Source organism: Bombina bombina, chromosome 5 (assembly GCF_027579735.1).
Source record: "Bombina bombina isolate aBomBom1 chromosome 5, aBomBom1.pri, whole genome shotgun sequence".
Taxonomy (NCBI): domain Eukaryota; kingdom Metazoa; phylum Chordata; class Amphibia; order Anura; family Bombinatoridae; genus Bombina; species Bombina bombina.
Genome location: NC_069503.1, coordinates 1,109,723,794 through 1,109,748,108, shown reverse-complemented (window position 1 = coordinate 1,109,748,108; position 24,315 = coordinate 1,109,723,794). Strand labels below are relative to the sequence as shown.

The window sequence follows — 24,315 nt, the reverse complement described above, 5'->3', positions numbered from 1 at the left end:
GGGCGTTTAGGAATGAAGCTTCGGTTGATCAGATTTGCAAAGCAGCAACTTGGTCCTCAATGCATACTTTTACTAAATTCTACCATTTTGATGTATTTTCTTCTTGTGAAGCAGTTTTTGGTAGAAAAGTACTTCAGGCAGCGGTTTCAGTTTGAATCTTCTGTTTATGTTTTTCATTAAACTTTATTTTGGGTGTGGATTATTTTCAGCAGGAATTGGCTGTCTTTATTTTATCCCTCCCTCTCTAGTGACTCTTGCGTGGAAAGATCCACATCTTGGGTAGTCATTATGCCATACGTCACTAGCTCATGGACTCTTGCTAATTACATAATTTATGTAAGAACTTACCTGATAAATTCATTTCTTTCATATTAGCAAGAGTCCATGAGGCCCGCCCTTTTTTGTGGTGGTAATGATTTTTTTGTATAAAGCACAATTATTCCAATTCCTTATTTTATATGCTTTCGCACTTTTTTCTTATCACCCCACTTCTTGGCTATTCGTTAAACTGAATTGTGGGTGTGGTGAGGGGTGTATTTATATGCATTTTAAGGTTTGGGAAACTTTGCCCCTCCTGGTAGGAATGTATATCCCATACGTCACTAGCTCATGGACTCTTGCTAATATGAAAGAAATGAATTTATCAGGTAAGTTCTTACATAAATTATGGTTTTTTTGTTTTTTTTTGGGACTTGACTGTCCCTTTTAATGAATGAAAGTGCCCCTATTTTTTAATAGTATTTGTAAAGACTGGGCACATTCAACTTTACATTCACTTTAAGGGAATAGAAGAGTTACGGCTATCCCAGTCTGACCACATGTGCAAATTGAGTTTTTGCTATATCTGTAAACTAAATGATTATTCATATACCCAGAACCAATCACACATTCATTTTGTGTGTGTGTGTGTATATGTATATATATATATATAAATTAATAGGCCCCGTAAACTGGTTGTAGAATTTACAAACAATTTGTTTTTTTAAGATTGTTTCTGTAGTGTGACCAGTTTCCTCTTGGTATCTCCCTGTAATTTACCAGAAATTCTTTTGATGTGTAGAGTCAACACAGACTCCCATACTGGTATGCAGCACGTTTGGCAAGTCAGGAGGCAGACAAGAGCCAGAGATTTTAGGCTCCCGGCCTAAGATAGTAGTGCTGCTGTGGCTCCAACTGTGCACCGCCGATTTACACCCAGAGAGGTTGTGGCAACTTGTAGGGACATATTTGCAGTGGGATGGGACTTAAAATAATCATTTCTTTATGGGACATGATGTGACCACAGTGAAATCCTAATTTATGTATATACTTCATTAAAGAGACAGTCTAGTCAAAATTAAACTTGCATTATTCAGATAGGATTTGTAATTTTAATCAACTTTCCAATTTACTTTTATCATCAAATTTGCTTTTTTTCTCTTGGTATTCTTAGTTTAAACTAAACATAGGTAGGCTCATATGCTAATTTCTAAGCCTTTGAGGGCTGCCTCTTATCACATGCTTTTTAAATCTCTTTTCAACAAAGAGACAGAAAGTACACGTGGGCCATATAGATAACCCTGTGTTCAGGCACAGAAAGTTATTTAAGATCTAGCACAATACAATGCTAATTTCTCCAACATAGGTGTGTCCGGTCCACGGCGTCATCCTTACTTGTGGGATATTCTCTTCCCCAACAGGAAATGGCAAAGAGCCCAGCAAAGCTGGTCACATGATCCCTCCTAGGCTCCGCCTACCCCAGTCATTCTCTTTGCCGTTGTACAGGCAACATCTCCACGGAGATGGCTTAGAGTTTTTTAGTGTTTAACTGTAGTTTTTCATTATTCAATCAAGAGTTTGTTATTTTCAAATAGTGCTGGTACGTACTATTTACTCAGAAACAGAAAAGAGATGAAGAATTCTGTTTGTATGAGGAAAATGATTTTAGCAACCGTAACTAAAATCCATGGCTGTTCCACACAGGACTGTTGAGAGCAATTAACTTCAGTTGGGGGAACAGTTTGCAGTCTCTTGCTGCTTGAGGTATGACACATTCTAACAAGACGATGTAATGCTGGAAGCTGTCATTTTCCCTATGGGATCCGGTAAGCCATGTTTATTACGATTGTAAATAAGGGCTTCACAAGGGCTTATTTAAAATGTAGACTTTTTTTGGGCTAAATCGATTGATATTAACACTTATTTAGCCTTGAGGAATCATTTATTCTGGGTATTTTGATTTAATAATATCGGCAGGCACTGTTTTAGACACCTTATTCTTTAGGGGCTTTCCCAAAGCATAGGCAGAGTCTCATTTTCGCGCCGGTGTTGCGCACTTGTTTTTGAGAGGCATGGCATGCAGTCGCATGTGAGAGGAGCTCTGATACTTATAAAAGACTTCTGAAGGCGTCATTTGGTATCGTATTCCCCTTTGGGTTTGGTTGGGTCTCAGCAAAGCAGATACCAGGGACTGTAAAGGGGTTTAAAGCTTAAAACGGCTCCGGTTCCGTTATTTTAAGGGTTAAAGCTTCCAAAATTGGTGTGCAATATTTTCAAGGCTTTAAGACGCTGTGGTGAAAATTTGGTGAATTTTGAACAATTCCTTCATGTTTTTTCGCAATTGCAGTAATAAAGTGTGTTCAGTTTAAAATTTAAAGTGACAGTAACGGTTTTATTTTAAAACGTTTTTTGTACTTTCTGATCAAGTTTATGCCTGTTTAACATGTCTGAACTACCAGATAGACTGTGTTCTGAATGTGGGGAAGCCAGAATTCCTATTCATTTAAATAAATGTGATTTATGTGATAATGACAATGATGCCCAAGATGATTCCTCAAGTGAGGGGAGTAAGCATGGTACTGCATCATTCCCTCCTTCGTCTACACGAGTCTTGCCCACTCAGGAGGCCCCTAGTACATCTAGCGCGCCAATACTCCTTACTATGCAACAATTAACGGCTGTAATGGATAATTCTGTCAAAAACATTTTAGCCAAAATGAACCCTTGTCAGCGTAAGCGTGGCTGCTCTGTTTTAGTTACTGAAGAGCATGACGACGCTGATATTAATATCTCTGAAGGGCCCCTAACCCAATCTGAGGGGGCCAGGGAGGTTTTGTCTGAGGGAGAAATTACTGATTTAGGGAACATTTCTCAGCAGGCTGAATCTGATGTGATTACATTTAAATTTAAATTGGAACATCTCCGCATTTTGCTTAAGGAGGTATTATCCACTCTGGATGATTGTGAAAATTTAGTCATCCCAGAGAAACTATGTAAAATGGACAAGTTCCTAGAGGTGCCGGGGCTCCCAGAAGCTTTTCCTATACCCAAGCGGGTGGCGGACATTGTTAATAAAGAATGGGAAAGGCCCGGTATTCCTTTCGTCCCTCCCCCCATATTTAAAAAATTGTTTCCTATGGTCGACCCCAGAAAGGACTTATGGCAGTCAGTCCCCAAGGTCGAGGGAGCGGTTTCTACTTTAAACAAACGCACCACTATTCCCATAGAGGATAGTTGTGCTTTCAAAGATCCTATGGATAAAAAATTAGAAGGTTTGCTTAAAAAGATGTTTGTTCAGCAGGGTTACCTTCTACAACCCATTTCATGCATTGTCCCTGTCACTACAGCCGCATATTTCTGGTTTGATGAACTGCTTAAGGTGCTCGATAGTGACTCTCCTCCTTATGAGGAGATTATGGACAGAATCAATGCTCTCAAATTGGCTAATTCTTTCACTCTAGACGCCTCTTTGCAATTGGCTAAGTTAGCGGCTAAGAACTCTGGGTTTGCTATTGTGGCGCGCAGAGCGCTTTGGTTGAAATCTTGGTCGGCTGATGCGTCTTCCAAGAACAAGCTACTAAACATTCCTTTCAAGGGGAAAACGCTGTTTGGTCCTGACTTGAAAGAGATTATCTCTGATATCACTGGGGGTAAGGGCCACGCCCTTCCTCAGGATCGGCCCTTCAAGGCAAAAAATAGACCTAATTTTCGTCCCTTTCGTAAAAACGGACCAGCCCAAGGTGCTACGTCCTCTAAGCAAGAGGGTAATACTTCTCAGGCCAAGCCAGCTTGGAGACCAATGCAAGGCTGGAACAAGGGAAAGCAGGCCAAGAAACCTGCCACTGCTACCAAGACAGCATGAAATATTGGCCCCCGATCCGGGACCGGATCTGGTGGGGGGCAGACTCTCTCTCTTCGCTCAGGCTTGGGCAAGAGATGTTCTGGATCCTTGGGCGCTAGAAATAGTCTCCCAGGGTTATCTTCTGGAATTCAAGGGACTTCCCCCAAGGGGGAGGTTCCACAAGTCGCAGTTGTCTTCAGACCACATAAAAAGACAGGCGTTCTTACATTGTGTAGAAGACCTGTTAAAAATGGGAGTGATTCATCCTGTTCCATTAAGAGAACAAGGGATGGGGTTCTACTCCAATCTGTTCATAGTTCCCAAAAAAGAGGGAATGTTCAGACCAATCCTAGATCTCAAGATCTTAAACAAATTTCTCAAGGTCCCATCGTTCAAGATGGAAACCATTCGAACTATCCTTCCTTCCATCCAGGAAGGTCAATTTATGACCACGGTGGATTTAAAGGATGCGTATCTACATATTCCTATCCACAAGGAACATCATCGGTTCCTAAGGTTTGCATTCCTGGACAAACATTACCAGTTCGTGGCGCTTCCTTTCGGATTAGCCACTGCTCCAAGGATTTTCACAAAGGTACTAGGGTCCCTTCTAGCGGTGCTAAGACCAAGGGGCATTGCAGTAGTACCTTACCTGGACGACATTCTGATTCAAGCGTCGTCCCTTCCTCAAGCAAAGGCTCACACGGACATTGTCCTGGCCTTTCTCAGATTTCACGGCTGGAAAGTGAACGTGGAAAAGAGTTCTCTATCCCCGTCAACAAGGGTTCCCTTCTTGGGAACAATTATAGACTCCTTAGAAATGAGGATCTTTCTAACAGAGGCCAGAATAACAAAGCTTCTGGACTCTTGTCGGATACTTCATTCCGTTCCTCTTCCTTCCATAGCTCAGTGCATGGAAGTGATCGGGTTGATGGTGGCGGCGATGGACATAGTTCCTTTTGCGCGCATTCATCTAAGACCATTACAACTGTGCATGCTCAGTCAGTGGAATGGGGACTATACAGACTTGTCTCCGAAGATACAAGTAAATCAGAGGACCAGAGACTCACTCCGTTGGTGGCTGTCCCTGGACAATCTGTCTCAAGGGATGATGTTCCACAGACCAGAGTGGGTCATTGTCACGACCGACGCCAGTCTGATAGGCTGGGGCGCGGTCTGGGGATCCCTGAAAGCTCAGGGTCTTTGGTCTCGGGAAGAATCTCTTCTACCGATAAATATTCTGGAACTGAGAGCGATATTCAATGCGCTCCAGGCCTGGCCCCAGCTTGCGAGGACCAGGTTCATACGGTTTCAATCAGACAACATGACGACTGTTGCGTACATCAACCATCAGGGGGGAACAAGGAGTTCCCTAGCGATGGAAGAAGTAACCAAAATTATTCTTTGGGCGGAGTCTCACTCCTGCCACCTGTCTGCTATCCACATCCCAGGAGTGGAAAATTGGGAAGCGGATTTTCTGAGTCGTCAGACATTGCATCCGGGGGAGTGGGAACTCCATCCGGAAATCTTTGCCCAAGTCACTCACCTGTGGGGCATTCCAGACATGGATCTGATGGCCTCTCGTCAGAACTTCAAAGTTCCTTGCTACGGGGCCAGATCCAGGGATCCCAAGGCGGCTCTAGTGGATGCACTAGTAGCACCTTGGACCTTCAAACTAGCTTATGTGTTCCCGCCATTTCCTCTCATCCCCAGGCTGATAGCCAGGATCAAGCAGGAGAGGGCGTCGGTGATCTTGATAGCTCCTGCGTGGCCACGCAGGACTTGGTATGCAGATCTGGTGAATATGTCATCGGCTCCACCTTGGAAGCTACCTTTGAGACGAGACCTTCTTGTTCAGGGTCCGTTCGAACATCCGAATCTGGTTTCACTCCAGCTGACTGCTTGGAGATTGAACGCTTGATTTTATCGAAGCGAGGATTCTCAGATTCTGTGATCGATACTCTTGTTCAGGCCAGAAAGCCTGTGACTAGAAAGATTTACCACAAAATTTGGAAAAAATATATCTGTTGGTGTGAATCTAAAGGATTCCCTTGGGACAAGGTTAAGATTCCTAGGATTCTATCCTTCCTTCAAGAAGGATTGGAAAAAGGATTATCTGCAAGTTCCCTGAAGGGACAGATTTCTGCCTTGTCGGTATTACTTCACAAAAAGCTGGCAGCTGTGCCAGATGTTCAAGCCTTTGTTCAGGCTCTGGTTAGAATCAAGCCTGTTTACAAACCTTTGACTCCTCCTTGGAGTCTCAATTTAGTTCTTTCAGTTCTTCAGGGGGTTCCGTTTGAACCCTTACATTCCGTTGATATTAAGTTATTATCTTGGAAAGTTTTGTTTTTAGTTGCGATTTCTTCTGCTAGAAGAGTCTCAGAATTATCTGCTCTGCAGTGTTCTCCTCCTTATCTGGTGTTCCATGCAGATAAGGTGGTTTTACGTACTAAACCTGGTTTTCTTCCAAAAGTTGTTTCTAACAAAAACATTAACCAGGAGATTATCGTACCTTCTCTGTGTCCAAAACCAGTTTCAAAGAAGGAACGTTTGTTGCACAATTTGGATGTTGTTCGCGCTCTAAAATTCTATTTAGATGCTACAAAGGATTTTAGACAAACATCTTCCTTGTTTGTTGTTTATTCAGGTAAAAGGAGAGGTCAAAAAGCAACTTCTACCTCTCTCTCTTTTTGGATTAAAAGCATCATCAGATTGGCTTACGAGACTGCCGGACGGCAGCCTCCCGAAAGAATCACAGCTCATTCCACTAGGGCTGTGGCTTCCACATGGGCCTTCAAGAACGAGGCTTCTGTTGATCAGATATGTAGGGCAGCGACTTGGTCTTCACTGCACACTTTTACCAAATTTTACAAGTTTGATACTTTTGCTTCTTCTGAGGCTATTTTTGGGAGAAAGGTTTTGCAAGCCGTGGTGCCTTCCATTTAGGTGACCTGATTTGCTCCCTCCCTTCATCCGTGTCCTAAAGCTTTGGTATTGGTTCCCACAAGTAAGGATGACGCCGTGGACCGGACACACCTATGTTGGAGAAAACAGAATTTATGTTTACCTGATAAATTTCTTTCTCCAACGGTGTGTCCGGTCCACGGCCCGCCCTGGTTTTTTTAATCAGGTCTGATATTTTATTTTCTTTAACTACAGTCACCACGGTACCATATGGTTTCTCCTATGCAAATATTCCTCCTTAACGTCGGTCGAATGACTGGGGTAGGCGGAGCCTAGGAGGGATCATGTGACCAGCTTTGCTGGGCTCTTTGCCATTTCCTGTTGGGGAAGAGAATATCCCACAAGTAAGGATGACGCCGTGGACCGGACACACCGTTGGAGAAAGAAATTTATCAGGTAAACATAAATTCTGTTTTTAAGACAATAGATAATAAACAGTCACAGTCATGTGATCAGGGGGCTGGAAGAAGGTTCCTAGATACAAGTTAATCACAGAGGTAAAAAGTATAAATATAACTGGGTTGGTAATGCAAAACTGGGGAATGAGTAATAAAGGGATTATCTATCTTTTAAAACAATAACAATTCTATTGTAGACTGTCCCTTTAAATATATATATAATTATTTTTTTTTTAAACTTATATGCTTACTAGTTCCTTTTTTAGTAAATATTTTTGAATAAAAGTGGATTATTCTGTTTTTTTATACATTTCCAGTGTCCGATTTACTAGCCTGTGAGACTCATTGTTGCGTCTTTTTGCTACTTACATAATATCCCCCCCTCCCCCCATTTTAGGCCAGATCGTGTTTCCAGGAGAGAAGGTTTGACACTACATTTACAGATCTAGGAAAAAAACCTTCGTGTGAATCAGTAAGTGTTTCACTTTTCCGATAATTGCTCCTTTTTAGCATTTATAAAAATGTGTCTAAAGGTAGAATTTCATGCTGCTTTGTTCTGTAGAGCGCAAGGGTTTTTTTTTTTTTTTTTAAAGGGACACTCAGGTTAAATTAAATTTTCATGATTCAGATACAGCATGCAATTTTAAACAACTTTCCAAATTACTTCCATTAAAAAAATTTGCATAGTCTTTAATATTTACACTTTTTGAGTCACCAGATCCTACTGAGCATGTGCAATAATTCAGAATATACGTATATGCATTTGTGATTGGCTGATTGGTACAAGGGGAGTGGAAATATACATAACTTTGAAATTTGTTATAAAAAAATCTACTACTCATTTACAGTTCAGACTAAATGCTATTGCATTGTCTTGTTATCTTGCATTTGTTGATTATGCAAATCTAATGTGCTGACTGGTCCTTTTAATACTTATATTTCTACAAAACATTACTTGACTCCTTTGCTAGTATTTAAATTAAAACAAATACTGTATATAAGGTAATACAGGTAAACACTTTTTCAAAACTGCTTGGGACTGGCAAATATACAAATAATCCAAAATGCGAACATTTTAGACTGTAAAATAAGGCAGTTTAGAGAGGGGACAAGTCGGCTGTAAACAGCAATGTTATGTCCTTTAGGTAATATGTATCTCATAATAAAGCTTATACATGCAACTTAAAGGGACTAGGGATGGGCAAATGTTTCTAAAAATTCGAAATTTAAAACAAATTTTTATAAATTCGTTCGTTTGAATCGAATTTCAAATGTTTATATAACATTCTATTTTTGAATTTTCGTTTTCAAATTTTTCAATAAAATTCGAAAATATTTGTTCGAATGAATTACATAGCTAAACATTCTATTCTATTTCGAAATGTAATATTCAAATGTGACATTCAAATTCTAAATAGTATTTCTAGTTTACAACTGTGTTTAATAAATGTGACCTTCAAATTCGAAATAGTTTATTTATATTTAATTGCAAAATTTTATATAAATTTAATGTGCGTAATTCTTGCACTTTCAAATGCACGACAGAGAAAATGTAAGTAAATGTCCCTTTTAACTCTACAATCTGACTACTCCAGTTGAATTGTTTTCTAAAATACTTTTTTTATTTAAGGGATATGAAGCACAGACCTTTTTCTTTTGTGATTTAGAGTATTCCTAACATCAAACCTGCTTCATTCTCATGCTATTCTTTGTCGAAAAAATACCTAGGTGGGCATTTAGAGCACTACATGGCAGTAATTCGTGCTGCCATCTAGTGCTCTTGCAAATGAATAACAATCTTGCAAAACTGCTGCCCTATAGTGAACCAGACACGTGCACACTCCTGAGCTTATATCTTTGCTTTACAACAAGATACCCAGAGAATGAAGAAAAATTGTTAATGTAAATTTGAAAGTTGTTTAAAATTACGCTCTGTCTGAATCATGAAAGGAAAAAAAAAATGGTATTTTATATCCCTTTTAATGAACCATAGACGTGAAAATAAAAATTTTGCTGGATCAAAAGTAAAATGCTTAGTAAGGGATTGGCTTTTCCCCCCCAGAATTTGGATATTGACACTTCATATTACTTTTTGGGATGTTAAGATACTGAAAAGACCAACATGCATCTACCATTAAACACTCATCAAAATAAAAAAACCTAAATTTTAAAGGTGCGACCCATGCAGTTATGGTAGCTCTTGGGGAGGCTGGCGGTATTAGTTCAGAGCACCTGTGTGTCTCCTTAGTTTATTAATTATATTTTGTCTAGGAATTGCATTTGGCAGTTTTGTTATCTGCTGAATGTGGAAGACAACGCCCGCTAGTAGCATTTGTCACTTCTTCTGAAAGCGCAATGCACTAATATCTGTGCAAATCAACAGATATAGATACAAATACTGTGACTGGAGTGCATTTGTGTATCATTATTTTATACTTTAATGGTCAGCATTGCTCTTGAGAAATTCCCTTATGCCAAATTCTGCATGTTGGCAGTTTTTTTTTTCTTCTTCTAACCCTTATTTTGTTTCCTTTAACCGTTTTTATAATATAACTTGTGGGGTGAAGGACAGGGCAGTAGAAAACAGCCTCTTCAAAGCATTCCTGTATCTCATGGCCTCCTTGTGAACTTTGACATGGAGTGATGCAAGTAGTAGCCCTTTGGGCGTGTCCAAACTCTATAATAAACACATCTATTACAATGAACTTGACATTTTATCAAGATAATAAATATATATATTTTGTACTGTAGTTTTGTAGCTACGAAGTGTATTAGGACTTAAACATTTTATAAGGAATTACATTGAGTTTAATGTTCCATTAAAGGGACTTTGTACACTAGATAATTTTTTTTCTTTGCATAAATGTTTTTTAGATGATCCATTTAAAGAGACCATACAGGTTTTTTTTTTGGGGGAGGGGGTTGTAAATGTATAGTTTTGCTTTTTTTTAAATAACATTTAGCTTATTTTCAGACTCTTAAAGGGACAGTCTACACCAACAGTTATATTTAATATACTTTTTACTTTTGGTTACCTTGTATCTAATCCTCTGCAGACTGCCCCTTATTTTAGTTCTTTTGACAGACATGCATTTAGCAAATCAGTGCTGACTCCTAGGTAGGTAACTCTTCGTGCATGAGCACAATGATATCTATATGGCTCACATGTACCAACGCTCTCCAGTTGTTAAAAACTGTCAAAATGCATTCAGTTAAGAGGCGGCCTGGCCTTCAAGGGCTAAGAAATTGGCATATTACCTACCTAGGTTTAGCTTTCAACTAAGAATGCCAAGCAAAATGGATGATAAAGTAAATTGGGAAGTTGTTTAAAATTACATTCCCTATCTGAATCAAAAATGTTTTATTTTGGACTAGACTGTCCCTTTAACCAAGCCCCAACGTTTTAGATGTATACTGCAATCTACAGACTCTAGTTTGCTCCTGTTTTGTGTAAAGGGTTTTTTCATGTGAGGTGGAGTGTCTGCTCATTTCCAGCCTAACCTAATCAGTGCTACATTTGGATCTGTTTTTTGTTGTTGTTTTTTTTAAATATCTATTTGTGCACATTCTTCTTTATAGTAGTGTATATGCATTCAGTTATATGCAAATTGGTGTATACTGTCCCTTTTTTATGTATATGTAATTGCAACTTACAATCCTTATTTGTTTTGCCTGCTTTCCCTGTATGTATTGGGTACTTGTAAAGCGCGGCTAATCACCCGTAAGGGTCTCAAGGCGCTGCTCATTTTATCGACCTAAGAAGGATGAAAGACTGAGTGGACCTCGCCTGGGATCGAACCTGCAACCCTTGGGCTTGGGTTTTCTTTTCTACAAAGAGAAGCTAAAGTAAAATCCATGGAATACAAAACCCTGATATTCGTACAGCAGCGCAGGGATTGGCTCATTTTTATTTTTTAAAAAACTGCCTGCTCTACTGGCTATGAACACGTGAGTCACTGACAACTTTTGGCCCAGGTGGGCAAGTACTATTTAGTTGCTCAGGCTTATTAACCCACTAATATCCCCAAAATGTCAAAATGGTAGTGGATCCTTGTATATCATATGGACCTTTCTATGAAATGCACTTCTGGAAACCTACATCTATAGTAACCAGGACATCTGGAAAGTGCAGGCAGCAGCCCACATCTAAGGTGCATAGTAAATTGGGCACTAGGCTGTGCAGGCAATTTATGGCTAGACATCCTGGTGTGAATATATCTACAGCTACATACCAGCCCTACAAACCCATATGTATGTGTTTATATGCCCATGATGTAGATTTTTAAATAGATTACTAACCCCCCCCCAAAAAAAAAAGAAAAAAGAAAATAAGTTTCTCACTGCACCTGATTCCATCACCATTCTATCTTCAAGTCTTGCCCATGGCATTTCGAGTAGCTGTGTGTGTGTTTTTCCCTCTTTAAAGTTTTTAAAGCCCTGCTATCGCTAGCTGTAAGGCAGTGTTTTCATACTGACCCCCTCTTATTTGCATATACTAGAAAGATCTGCTTTTCCTACTGTATCTCAGCCAGCAAGCTATCCAGGGTGGTCCGCTGATTAAAATCTGCTTTCCACACACACATTTCCCCACACGCATAACAATGAGTCTCTTTGGAGATTTTTTAATTAATGCACGGTTTTGCTGACATTGTCGCTCCGAGCCAGAACTTGTAACACGTTTTTAGATTTGAATTTATCAAGACTGAGCACATCCCATAATTCTTTTGCTTAGAGAACTTTCCTGTCTGAAAATGTGTTTTAAGGTTTTCCATGTGTCCGGGAAAGCACTATTTTTTTTTTTTTTTATTTTTTTTCCCCAGCATCTAAAAATGTGATGCGTTCCTGGAATACATACTTTCCTTCTTTTATACAGGTGGAGTCCACAGCTGCATTCATTACTTTTGGGAAATACAGAACCTGGCCACCAGGAGGAGGCAAAGACACCCCAGCCAAAGGCTTAAATACCTCCCCCACTTCCTTCATCCCCCAGTCATTCTTTGCCTTTCGTCACAGGAGGTTGGCAGAGAAGTGTCATAAAATTACGGAGTAGTTCCTTAGGAAGGGTATCTGCCCTTAGAGATGGGACTGGGTTTTTAAGTAGTCTTGTCAGCATCTGTGAGAGCATTGATGAAAGTTAGTCTTTCTGCTAAACCATCCAGACTCCTATTTGCAGCTCCTTAAGCAATCAGCGTTGACGAGTTTCACTCCCTGCTTTATTCTCTCAAGTCCATGTCGGAAGCGCTGCTACAATCTGTCAAACTTTAAGGACCGTGTTGCCGTTCCACGGCATAGATTCTGGTAAGATAGTTTAATTTTTTTACACACATGTTAACGATAGAAGACAGGGTCACAGTGAGACTCCTTTTATCTTTATGGAATCAAGGGTTAATATCTCCTGAGGGGGATTATAGAACAGTGGGGTCTTTTTTGTGTAGACCTTTTGGGGCTCATGGGCTGATACAGAACGTACAGGTTATTTCTTTTGCAAGATGTACCGAGTCCACGGATTCATCCTTACTTGTGGGATATTATTCTTCCCAACAGGAAGTGGCAAAGAGAGCACCACAGCAGAGTGGTCTATATAGATCCCCCTTAACTCCACCCCCCAGTCATTCTTTGCCGGCTCTAAGCAGGAAGGGTAAAGTGAAAGAGGTGATAAACTGTTTTTTTTAATTTTATCTTCAAGTAAGAGTTTGTTATTTCTCCAACATAGGTGTGTCCGGTCCACGGCGTCATCCTTACTTGTGGGATATTCTCTTCCCCAACAGGAAATGGCAAAGAGCCCAGCAAAGCTGGTCACATGATCCCTCCTAGGCTCCGCCTACCCCAGTCATTCTCTTTGCCGTTGTACAGGCAACATCTCCACGGAGATGGCTTAGAGTTTTTTAGTGTTTAACCAAGACAGCATGAAATATTGGCCCCCGATCCGGGACCGGATCTGGTGGGGGGCAGACTCTCTCTCTTCGCTCAGGCTTGGGCAAGAGATGTTCTGGATCCTTGGGCGCTAGAAATAGTCTCCCAGGGTTATCTTCTGGAATTCAAGGGACTTCCCCCAAGGGGGAGGTTCCACAAGTCGCAGTTGTCTTCAGACCACATAAAAAGACAGGCGTTCTTACATTGTGTAGAAGACCTGTTAAAAATGGGAGTGATTCATCCTGTTCCATTAAGAGAACAAGGGATGGGGTTCTACTCCAATCTGTTCATAGTTCCCAAAAAAGAGGGAACGTTCAGACCAATCCTAGATCTCAAGATCTTAAACATATTTCTCAAGGTCCCATCGTTCAAGATGGAAACCATTCGAACTATCCTTCCTTCCATCCAGGAAGGTCAATTTATGACCACGGTGGATTTAAAGGATGCGTATCTACATATTCCTATCCACAAGGAACATCATCGGTTCCTAAGGTTTGCATTCCTGGACAAACATTACCAGTTCGTGGCACTTCCTTTCGGATTAGCCACTGCTCCAAGGATTTTCACAAAGGTACTAGGGTCCCTTCTAGCGGTGCTAAGACCAAGGGGCATTGCAGTAGTACCTTACCTGGACGACATTCTGATTCAAGCGTCGTCCCTTCCTCAAGCAAAGGCTCACACGGACATTGTCCTGGCCTTTCTCAGATCTCACGGCTGGAAAGTGAACGTGGAAAAGAGTTCTCTATCCCCGTCAACAAGGGTTCCCTTCTTGGGAACAATTATAGACTCCTTAGAAATGAGGATCTTTCTAACAGAGGCCAGAAAAACAAAGCAAGCCTGTTTACAAACCTTTGACTCCTCCTTGGAGTCTCAATTTAGTTCTTTCAGTTCTTCAGGGGGTTCCGTTTGAACCCTTACATTCCGTTGATATTAAGTTATTATCTTGGAAAGTTTTGTTTTTAGTTGCGATTTCTTCTGCTAGAAGAGTCTCAGAATTATCTGCTCTGCAGTGTTCTCCTCCTTATCTGGTGTTCCATGCAGATAAGGTGGTTTTACGTACTAAACCTGGTTTTCTTCCAAAAGTTGTTTCTAACAAAAACATTAACCAGGAGATTATCGTACCTTCTCTGTGTCCAAAACCAGTTTCAAAGAAGGAACGTTTGTTGCACAATTTGGATGTTGTTCGCGCTCTAAAATTCTATTTAGATGCTACAAAGGATTTTAGACAAACATCTTCCTTGTTTGTTGTTTATTCAGGTAAAAGGAGAGGTCAAAAAGCAACTTCTACCTCTCTCTCTTTTTGGATTAAAAGCATCATCAGATTGGCTTACGAGACTGCCGGACGGCAGCCTCCCGAAAGAATCACAGCTCATTCCACTAGGGCTGTGGCTTCCACATGGGCCTTCAAGAACGAGGCTTCTGTTGATCAGATATGTAGGGCAGCGACTTGGTCTTCACAGCACACTTTTACCAAATTTTACAAGTTTGATACTTTTGCTTCTTCTGAGGCTATTTTTGGGAGAAAGGTTTTGCAAGCCGTGGTGCCTTCCATTTAGGTGACCTGATTTGCTCCCTCCCTTCATCCGTGTCCTAAAGCTTTGGTATTGGTTCCCACAAGTAAGGATGACGCCGTGGACCGGACACACCTATGTTGGAGAAAACAGAATTTTTGTTTACCTGATAATTTTCTTTCTCCAACGGTGTGTCCGGTCCACGGCCCGCCCTGGTTTTTTTAATCAGGTCTGATATTTTATTTTCTTTAACTACAGTCACCACGGTACCATATGGTTTCTCCTATGCAAATATTCCTCCTTAACGTCGGTCGAATGACTGGGGTAGGCGGAGCCTAGGAGGGATCATGTGACCAGCTTTGCTGGGCTCTTTGCCATTTCCTGTTGGGGAAGAGAATATCCCACAAGTAAGGATGACGCCGTGGACCGGACACACCGTTGGAGAAAGAAATTTATCAGGTAAACATAAATTCTGTTTTTTAAATGGTACCGGTGTTGTACTATTTACTCTCAGGCAGGAGATAGATGAAGATTTCTGCCTGGAGGATGATGATCTTAGCATTTGTAACTAAAGTCCACTGCTGTTCCCACAGAAGCTGAGGAGTACAGGAATTTTTCTGCAAAGACTGTGATAACTCAGGCTGACAGTATCCCCATAAGGGGAAGGGTAAGCAGTAATCCTAGTCTTAGAAGGGGCTTTACTAGCTTGCATAAAGGGCTTAACTTATGGGCACTCAGTTTGAATGATTTATAACAAACGTTTGTGTGTTCTGGGAATAACTATTTTTATTATCTGAAGGGACAACTGTATGAGGGTACACTTGGCTTTTTTTGGGTTTTGATAACCCACATGGCTGAAAAAAAAACGCTTGGTAGATTTTTCCAAAGGCCTTAGTAACATCGAGTGTGGTGGGCGTGGCCTAATTTTGCACAGTTTTCCATAGACAAGCAGCAAACTTAAACACCGGAGGGTCCTGGGGAACTTCTTGGGCCTAATTGAAGCTTTATCCCCACATTATCAATCCCTAAGGGCAGGTAGGCGCCACAGCAGAGCTGTGGCAAGGTGCTGACAGGGGTTTTTGGCACTTTGTCAATCCAGTTTTCTTATTTGGGGGTTAAATGTTAAATTGCTTGTGGTGCAATTTTACCATAGCTTAGTGTGTCTACTGCAAAAATTTCGGAAAATTTGAAGTAATTTTAAGCATTTTTTTGCAGTTTGTGTGTGTCTTGTTTTTTTTTTCTCTTAAAGGCACAGTACCGTTTTTGAAAATTGTTGCTTTTTCATTAAAGGGACAGTCTACACCAAAATTGTTGTTTTAGATAGATAATCCCTTTACCCATTCCCTAGTTTTGAATAACCAACACAGTGATATTAATAAATTTTTTACCTCTGTGATGATCTTGTATCTAAGCCTCTGCAGACTGCCACTTTCTTTTGACAGACTTGCAGTTTAGCCAATCAGTGATGGCTCCCAGGTAACTTCACGTGCATGAGCACAGTGTTATCTATATGAAAAACATGAGCTAACACCCTCTAGTGGTAAAAAACCTGTTAAAATGCATTCTTAAGAGGTGGCCTTCAAGGTCTAAGAAATTAGCATATGAACCTCCTAAGTTAAGCTTTCAACTAAGAATACCAAGAGAACAAAGAAATTGGTGATAAAAGTAATTTGGAAAATTGTTTAAAATTACATGCCCTATCTGAATCATGAGGTTTTTTTTTGGACTAGACTGTCCCTTTAAATAAGGTGTTTTCCAAGCTAGATAAATCTGGATCAAGAGACCAGAGACTCGCTTCTTTGGTGGTTGTCACAGGATCACCTGTCCCGGGAATGTGTTTCCGCAGGCCAGCGTAGGTTATAGTGACGACGGACGCCAGCCTACTGGGCTGGGGTGCAGTCTGGAATTCCTTGAAAGCACAGGGTTTGTGGACTCAGGAGGAGGCACTCCTACCGATAAATATTCTGGAATTAAGAGCTATATTGAATGCTCTTCAGGCGTGGCCTCAGCTGGCTTCGGCTGGATTCATCAGATTTCAGTCGGACAACATCACGACTGTAGCTTATATCAATCATCAGGGGGGAACAAGGAGTTCCTTGGCGATGATAGAAGTTTCCAGGATAATCCGATGGGCAGAGACTCACTCTTGCCATCTATCAGCGATCTATATCCCAGGGGTAGATAACTGGGAGGCAGATTTTCTAAGTCGTCAGACTTTTTATCCGGGGGAGTGGGAGCTCCATCCGGAGGTGTTTGCTCAACTGGTTCAGCTATGGGGCACACCAGAATTAGATCTGATGGCGTCTCGTCAGAACGCCAAACTTCCTTGTTACGGATCCAGGTCCAGGGATCAGGCAGTACTGATAGATGCTCTAGCAGTACCCTGGTCGTTCAACCTGGCTTATGTGTTTCCACCTTTCCCTCTCCTTCCGTGTCTGATTGCCAGAATCAAACAGGAGAGAGTTTCAGTGATTTTGATAGCACCTGCGTTGCCACGCAGGACTTCGTATGCAGACCTGGTGGACATGTCATCTCTGCCACCATGGACTCTGCCACTGCGACAGGACCTTCTGATTCAAGGTCCGTTCAAGCATCCAAATCTAATTTCTCTGCAACTGACTGCTTGGAGATTGAACGCTTTATTTTCTCCTTTTTCTTCCTTGGCCTTTGGTCGAATGACTGGGGGGGTGGAGTTAAGGGGGGAGCTATATAGACAGCTCTGCTGTGGTACTCTCTTTGCCACTTCCTATTGGGAAGGATAATATCCCACAAGTAAGGATGAATCCGTGGACTCGGTACATCGCAAAAGAGAGAAATTTATCAGGTAAGCATAAATTTTGTTTTGAGAGCTGCGCAGTTCCTTAGCAGGGGTGGTCCTTCATGATGCACCATGTGACCTGGAGTGGTCACATTTTGTTTTTCCATTTCTGATTCCTGACCGAGTATCTGCAAGGAGGAGCAAATTTCTCTACCTGTCTGGGTCATAGGAGGTGGTATAAGGTGCCAGTTGTTTTTTTCCATAATTTAATTTAGACGTGTTATTGAGGATTCTGATGGTTTTTAGAGGGGGATCCCTCTGATACAGAATTTGATATCTGCTTATATTGTGAGGAGGCCCGGGTAGTCCAGCCTTCTCAATTATGTTCCGTTTGCCGCAATAGGGTGTTATCAATCAATGTTGAGATGTTCGAGAACACTGAGCCATCCGCCTCTGAGGATTCTTCATCCCGGGAGGCATGTTCCCTAGAATCTTCTGTTCCTATATATGCAGTTTTCTCAAATTGCTGCTCCTTCACCTGAAAGACCTTTTTTTTTTTTTTTTTTTTTTCCCCACCAGCGGTTACTGCGCGGTTTTGCATGGCCATCTCCATGGCTTTTTAGCAGTTTTGTCTCTTCCAGCTAAGTGCAAGCGAAGGGTTAATCCTTACACAATGGTCCATGGGCAGGAGTGCAAGAGGACAATTGTATCAGATCAGTCTTCTGGGGAAGTGGTGCTCTCTAAGGCTTCAGAGGTAGAACCTTCAGGGTCGGAGTCTCCTGATTTGATTCCGCCGACAGAGGAGGGTTTAGCATTTAGAATGGCACGCCTGCGTTTACCTCTGAGAGGTTATGATGATGTTAGAGGCCCCAAGGCAGAGCATAGAGTGATCTGAGATGTCATCGCAGAAAATGCAGCATGTCTGCAGAAAGAACAGGAACTGTTAGCACTTTAGCTTTTCAGTGCTGCTCCACATTAGGCTGTTCTTTTTAACAGTGCTGTTCTCTGTATAAGTTTTCCTTAACACAGTGCACCCAGAGCAAAGTGCTGTTTGAAGACAACAGTCAAATATGCAGTAGTGCATTGATTGTTGTCTGGCTCTGAGATTTTTGCAAGCTCGTTCCCTAGCTTTTCACAGTCTGCAAAGCTGTTTTTCTCTGAATGTAAGATGTTTGTATGAGCAATGCACCTTTTTATTACTACATTTCTATGTTAGACTAAGAGAAAAGGAAACAAATTAATTCAAGAGACATTTTACAATTACTTTTTTTGTCTGCAGCCAATTTGCAATGCGATTTTCAACTACTGCACTAGATTACACAACTTTAAATACTGCTTTATTCTCCAGTTAACCAAAACATTGCAATTGATCTGGTGCTTTAGTGTAACTGACAAATTAACAATTTTATTTAAAAATGACCTGCAGAAATATTTTTACTAAAAAAAATCTCATCGCAGAAAGTGAAGTAAAGTTCTGTCTCTGGGGTTAGAGGTTCCCAGTACTGATCAGTCAGTTGAATCTCAGTCCTCTGAATCAGCTGACTAGACGAGTGGAGAGGGATGGAGATCCTATTCCTTATAGTCTATGTAACTATTTTTTCTTTTTGTATTCGAATCCCATTTCCGAGCTATATGAGGAGTTTGTGTCGTATGACAGGCTGAACCTGTTTGGTTTTTTGTTTTATTCACTCCTTTGGCTATCTCTTGTGTGCTTGCCTATTTAAAACTATACTAAACTGAATAGAAAATAAGAGCTGTTGTTGTAGAAGCTCGTTTTCAGAAGACGTTTTGCCACTGGGATTTTGGTACTAACGATTTTGATGGTCTCTGTTCAGGGTGATTCCCTCGCTATTTTCGAGACAATAGTTTAGCCTCTGAGCTTATATTTCCTTATTTTGATTATTCTCAGTTTTCCTAGCACTGCTAGAACTTAAGAATTTTCCGTTTGACCCTTGAGTTTTGACAGATATGTTGTATCCTTGATGACAGGCAGGACCTGTTTGGGTACTAGTTAAGTCTGTTCTTTGCTTCTACATGGGAAGAGGTATTCTAGCTATTCCGGTCCAGGTCCAGACAGAGCAGGCACATAAATCCTAGATGACTGGCAGGACCTGGTTTAGATTCTACCTTGGATGGGCGTCTGATACTGGATCATATAGATCCAGAGTTTCCTAGAGGCTGGAGCTAGGCTTTACTTTCTGCTTTGCTGGGAAGTTTTTCTCTTGATTTTGTCATTCGGCAGAGAGGGAACGGCTGACTTTTAGAGTCATTGTCGCAGGGTGAGAATATTTTCACCCACTGTTGGTGCTTGGCCCATTAAAGGGTTTTCTCGTTCTACTTGGGTTCGATGTCCATTATAAGCGGAGCTTATTAGATTTCCCTTTTGAGGAACAATACACGGTTCTCTCTCTACCTTTGTTCAGGAAGGAGGATATCTTTCCTGTCTCATCCTTTTGAGCAAGGGACCGTAGCTTTCAGTTATACCTCGCTGCTGATCCTAGGTTTTTTCTTGGGATCTGAGTTTATTGTGCAGTATTCTGCTTCCAGAGTTTACAGTAGTTCCTGAGTCTTGGCGATCCTGGTTTTCTTACCATCGTCTGCTAGGTGATTTTAGGGAATTTCTCTTGTCTTTTCCATCCTCAGAGTTGGACTTAGTGTCTGAAAGATAAAACAGCATCCAAGGATCCACTCCTTGGAGCCTACACGAGAAACTCAGATCTAAGAATTTTCCTTAAGACCTTTCAAAGTTAGTTCATCGGTTTATGCCCTGCAGTTTTCCTTCAGGCCTTCATTGGCACTGTGGGTGGTTGATGTGTTTAGCCCAGACCGAGACTTTGGCATGGCGTTGTTGTTGAATCTTAACAGACTTTCATGGACTAACGGTTGGGGGCATTGATCTCCAGTTTTCGGTCCAGATCTCCCTGTCCTGAGGATTATTATTTTTTTCTAGCTGTCCCGGGGCAGTTTTGACTTTTTATCAGTGGGGAGAGTTTTCTGGAGGTCCGTGGTTCAGGAGAAATTTCTCCCGATTTTATTCCTGGGGTTCTTCAGATGGACATTCTGCTTTGAGGATCTGGGTTTGTACCAGTTGGGTCTTCTCAGTGAGTGGATCTTTCTGAGACAGAGTTCCTTCAGCGTAGACTGGAGGGTCTCAACTTTAGTGGTGGGTGAAGACCCACTACGGCTCATTGTCGGCTATCTGCTATTTGGGCATGCTTTTCAGGAACGGATGTTTCCACTACACTCATTCCTTTGATCTAGATACCCGAAGGGTTTTGAATGTGTATCTGAATGAGGTAGCCGATTGAGTTTCTCCTATCCCTAGTTTTCCGCTTAGGGGGTCGTGGTCTGGGATCTTTAGGCAGAACTATTGGATCTTTAACGGTGCTTGGGAGGTTTATTTTAACCTTTTTCGGCTTTCTGGAGCAGGCGTCAGCAAGTCTGATTACTCCGGTTGTGCCCACGTTTTTGCCGATATGGGTGTTCCTTTTTGCTGGGATTTGCAGGGTCAAGGCCCCTTGGCGTCGTCGGATCGTTTTTTCTGCTCGGGCAGATAGCGAGTGATCGCTTGGTCTTAGCCATGAGTAGGTGTGTTCTGAAAGGTTTCGGTCCTTTCCTTCAGTAGCTAGTCTCGTCCTCTATCTTATGTTTGTCGGAAGGAGCTAGTTCATCATGACTGTTTGATTTCTGAGGGTGGTTCTTTGATCTACTCCAGGGTGTCCTGGAAACGAGTTTTCCTAGCTAGTTCACAAAGGGGCGTCCAGCTGTAATAGCCTGATGGTTAGCTTAGCTGCCTATAAGACAGAAGTTTTTAGGTTGCAATCAGCTGTAGTTCCTTGCCCTGGCATGTAGGCTCGCAAGCAGATTTTAGATACTTTGTTATTTTCCTGTCCCAGAGGTTCATTAAACTTTCAGGCGTTCAGTTCCTTTTGCTAAGGCACTGACTGTGGTCAGGCAGTTAAGTTCAATCTACTGCTCCCTCTTGGAGATTAGATTTTTTAGGGGGTTGCATCGGGTATCCTTTTGTACCTGTGCAGGAGGTGGTCTTTGAAATTTCACTTCATTGATCTATTGCGTCTGTAGAATATTATCTACGTGACAGTCTCTATTGCAATGTGACAATCCGTACCCCTTAGGGAGAAGCATCTAAACCCTCCCTTATAAGCGTTACTTTTATGGTCGTATTCGGAAGGGTTCTTCCTTTTTCTGGGATTCTTGCCTTTATCTTTTCAGACTAAAAGAAATAGACAGTTTTATCTGTTGTATATTCATATCTGGGAGACTTAGTTGACTTCCTTATTGTTCATGGAGGAGTGTTCTTTGCTTGACCTCGGAGACAGCGGGACACTAGCCTCAAAGGTTTATGGCTCAGTTTGAGAGCAGTGACGTATTTTGGGGTCTCTGGCATGGAATCTTTCTGGTTCTGATTGTTGGGCAGTTGCTTGGTCCTCCTAACATTCTTGTTCCCTTTTTGCTTCTGTTGAAGCGGTTCTCAGGAGATTGGGTTGTTGCAGGCTGTGGTGCCCTTAGATTTGGGCCGACTCTTCTTTTTACCCTCCTGTTAGCATTCAGTGTCCTCTGTAGCTTGGGTATTGTTTCCCAAAAGTAATGAATGCCGCTGTGGACTGTCCCTGTGTTAAGAAGGAACACTTAAATTATGCTTACCAGATAATTTTCTTTCCTTCTGTACAGAGAGATTCCTCAGCTCTCGCCCTTGTTCTCCGATGGGCGGCCCTATTTTTTTTTTTTTTTTTTCCCCCTCTGGCACCTTTTTCACCCTGATATTTCTCCTATTGTTCCTTGTTCCCTCGGCAGAATGACTGGGGGAGGAGGGAAGTGGAGAGGTATTTAAGCCTTTGGCTGGGGTGTGTCTGCCTTGTCCTAGTGGCCAGGTTCTGTATTTCCTAAAAGTAATGAAAGCAGCTGTCGACTCTCCCTGTACAGAAGGAAAGGAAATTATCTGGTAAGCTTAATTTTAAGTTTTTTTTCCTCCCTAATATATACATTTAAAGGGACAGTCTAGGCCAAAATTAACTTTCATGATTTAGATAGAGCATGTCATTTGAAACAATTTCCCAATTTACTTTTATCACCAATTTTGCTTTGTTCTCTTGGTATTCTTAGTTGAAAGCTTAATCTAGGAGGTTCATATGCTAATTTCTTAGACCTTGAAGGCCACCTCCTTTTTTCAGAATGCATTTGAACAGTTTTTCACCACTAGAGGGTATTAGTTCACATATTTCATATAGATAACACTGTGCTCGTGCACGTGAAGTTATCTGGGAGCAGGCAGTGATTGACTAAACTGCAAGTCTGTCAAAAAAAGAACTGAAATAAAGGGGCAGTTTGCAGAGGCTTAGATACAAGATTATTGCAGAGGTTAAAAGTGTATTATAATAACTGTGTTGGTTATGCAAAACTGGGGAATGGGTAATAAATGGATTGTCTAAGAATATAGTGTTTCCAAAAATATTGACATGTTTACAAATTTCTGTAATGAAATGTGCTAAAGTATGTAAGAAATAACTAATATGAAGTATTGTTTTGAGGAGCGTGAAAGGGACAATGTAAAGGGTGGTGTTGGTATTTTGTTTATTTATAATTAACTTCTATTTTTTATATATATATATATATATATATATATATATATATATATATATATATATATATATATATATATATATATATATATATATATATATATATATATATATATATATATATATATATATATATATATATAAATTTTTTTTTTTTTTTTTTTGAAAGATGGAATCTAATGAAACATTCTAGTCCATAAAAAATTTGCTCTAACAAAACTGAGAATATTTAACACTAAATTCTCTTGTCTATAGTTAGTCATGCTCCCAGAACACCACTGTGTTGCTCTAAATAAAAATGTTGCAAGTAAGTGGAACATACTTTCCTAGTTGTTTAACCCCAGAGTAAATACGTAATGTGCTTCATTGAAAAATAAATTGCTTAACATTGTCCAATGTTGTGCATTGGATTTTTTTATTTTTTTTTAAATCCGAACTAATTGTTACTTTCCTAAAATTGTATTAGGTTATGTTTATATCCTACAATGAAGAAGTAGGAACAAGAATGTTTGGCATATGCTTATCAAGGACATAAATATTCTATATATTACGTTTTTGGTTTAGTTAAAGGGACATTAAGCGCAAATGGTAAATTTATATGCTTTATAAACCTTCAAATATAAGAATTTTTGCAATGATTACTGCAGTTTAATTTTGGTAAATGAATATATTTTTATACGTTTTTTTTATACGTTTTTATTCTTCCCACAGTTTTCTGTTTTCCAAAACAATCCCTGCTAACCAACCACAAACTAATATTCAGATATAACAAACGCTTTTTGTACACATTCCCTTTAGCACAGATTCAACTTGGTTACTACTGCAAAGAATTGTTTTTCCGATCACGATTGTTGATGCAAAACTGATAATCCCACCTTTTTAAAAGCATGTGACACCATAGAATCTTAGGAAGGGAAAAGTAAACAAAAGCTCACATAATTTGCCTAAAAGTTACAACCCAATCTTTAGATGTATTTACAGAAAAAGGCTACAAAATAATTAAATGTATATTGCCATAATGAAACATGTTGAAATGTCAAGTTTAAGTCTTTTTAAGAAGTAAACTGTCTGT

The 24,315-nt window shown here is 40.6% G+C and overlaps 1 protein-coding gene across 2 annotated transcripts in view; it reads left to right on the top strand.

The window, feature by feature from the left end:
- The window catches only part of PTP4A3 (protein tyrosine phosphatase 4A3), a 232,061-nt gene that overhangs the window by 37,895 nt on the left and 169,851 nt on the right, over positions 1-24,315 (top strand). The window contains exon 2 of one of the 2 annotated variants that reach the window (XM_053715399.1): positions 7,859-7,933. The exons of the other annotated variant lie outside the window; for it this stretch is intronic. The gene's annotated coding sequence lies outside the window, so the exon portion shown is untranslated. The remainder of the gene's footprint in view (positions 1-7,858; positions 7,934-24,315) is intronic. 2 annotated transcript variants of the gene reach the window in all.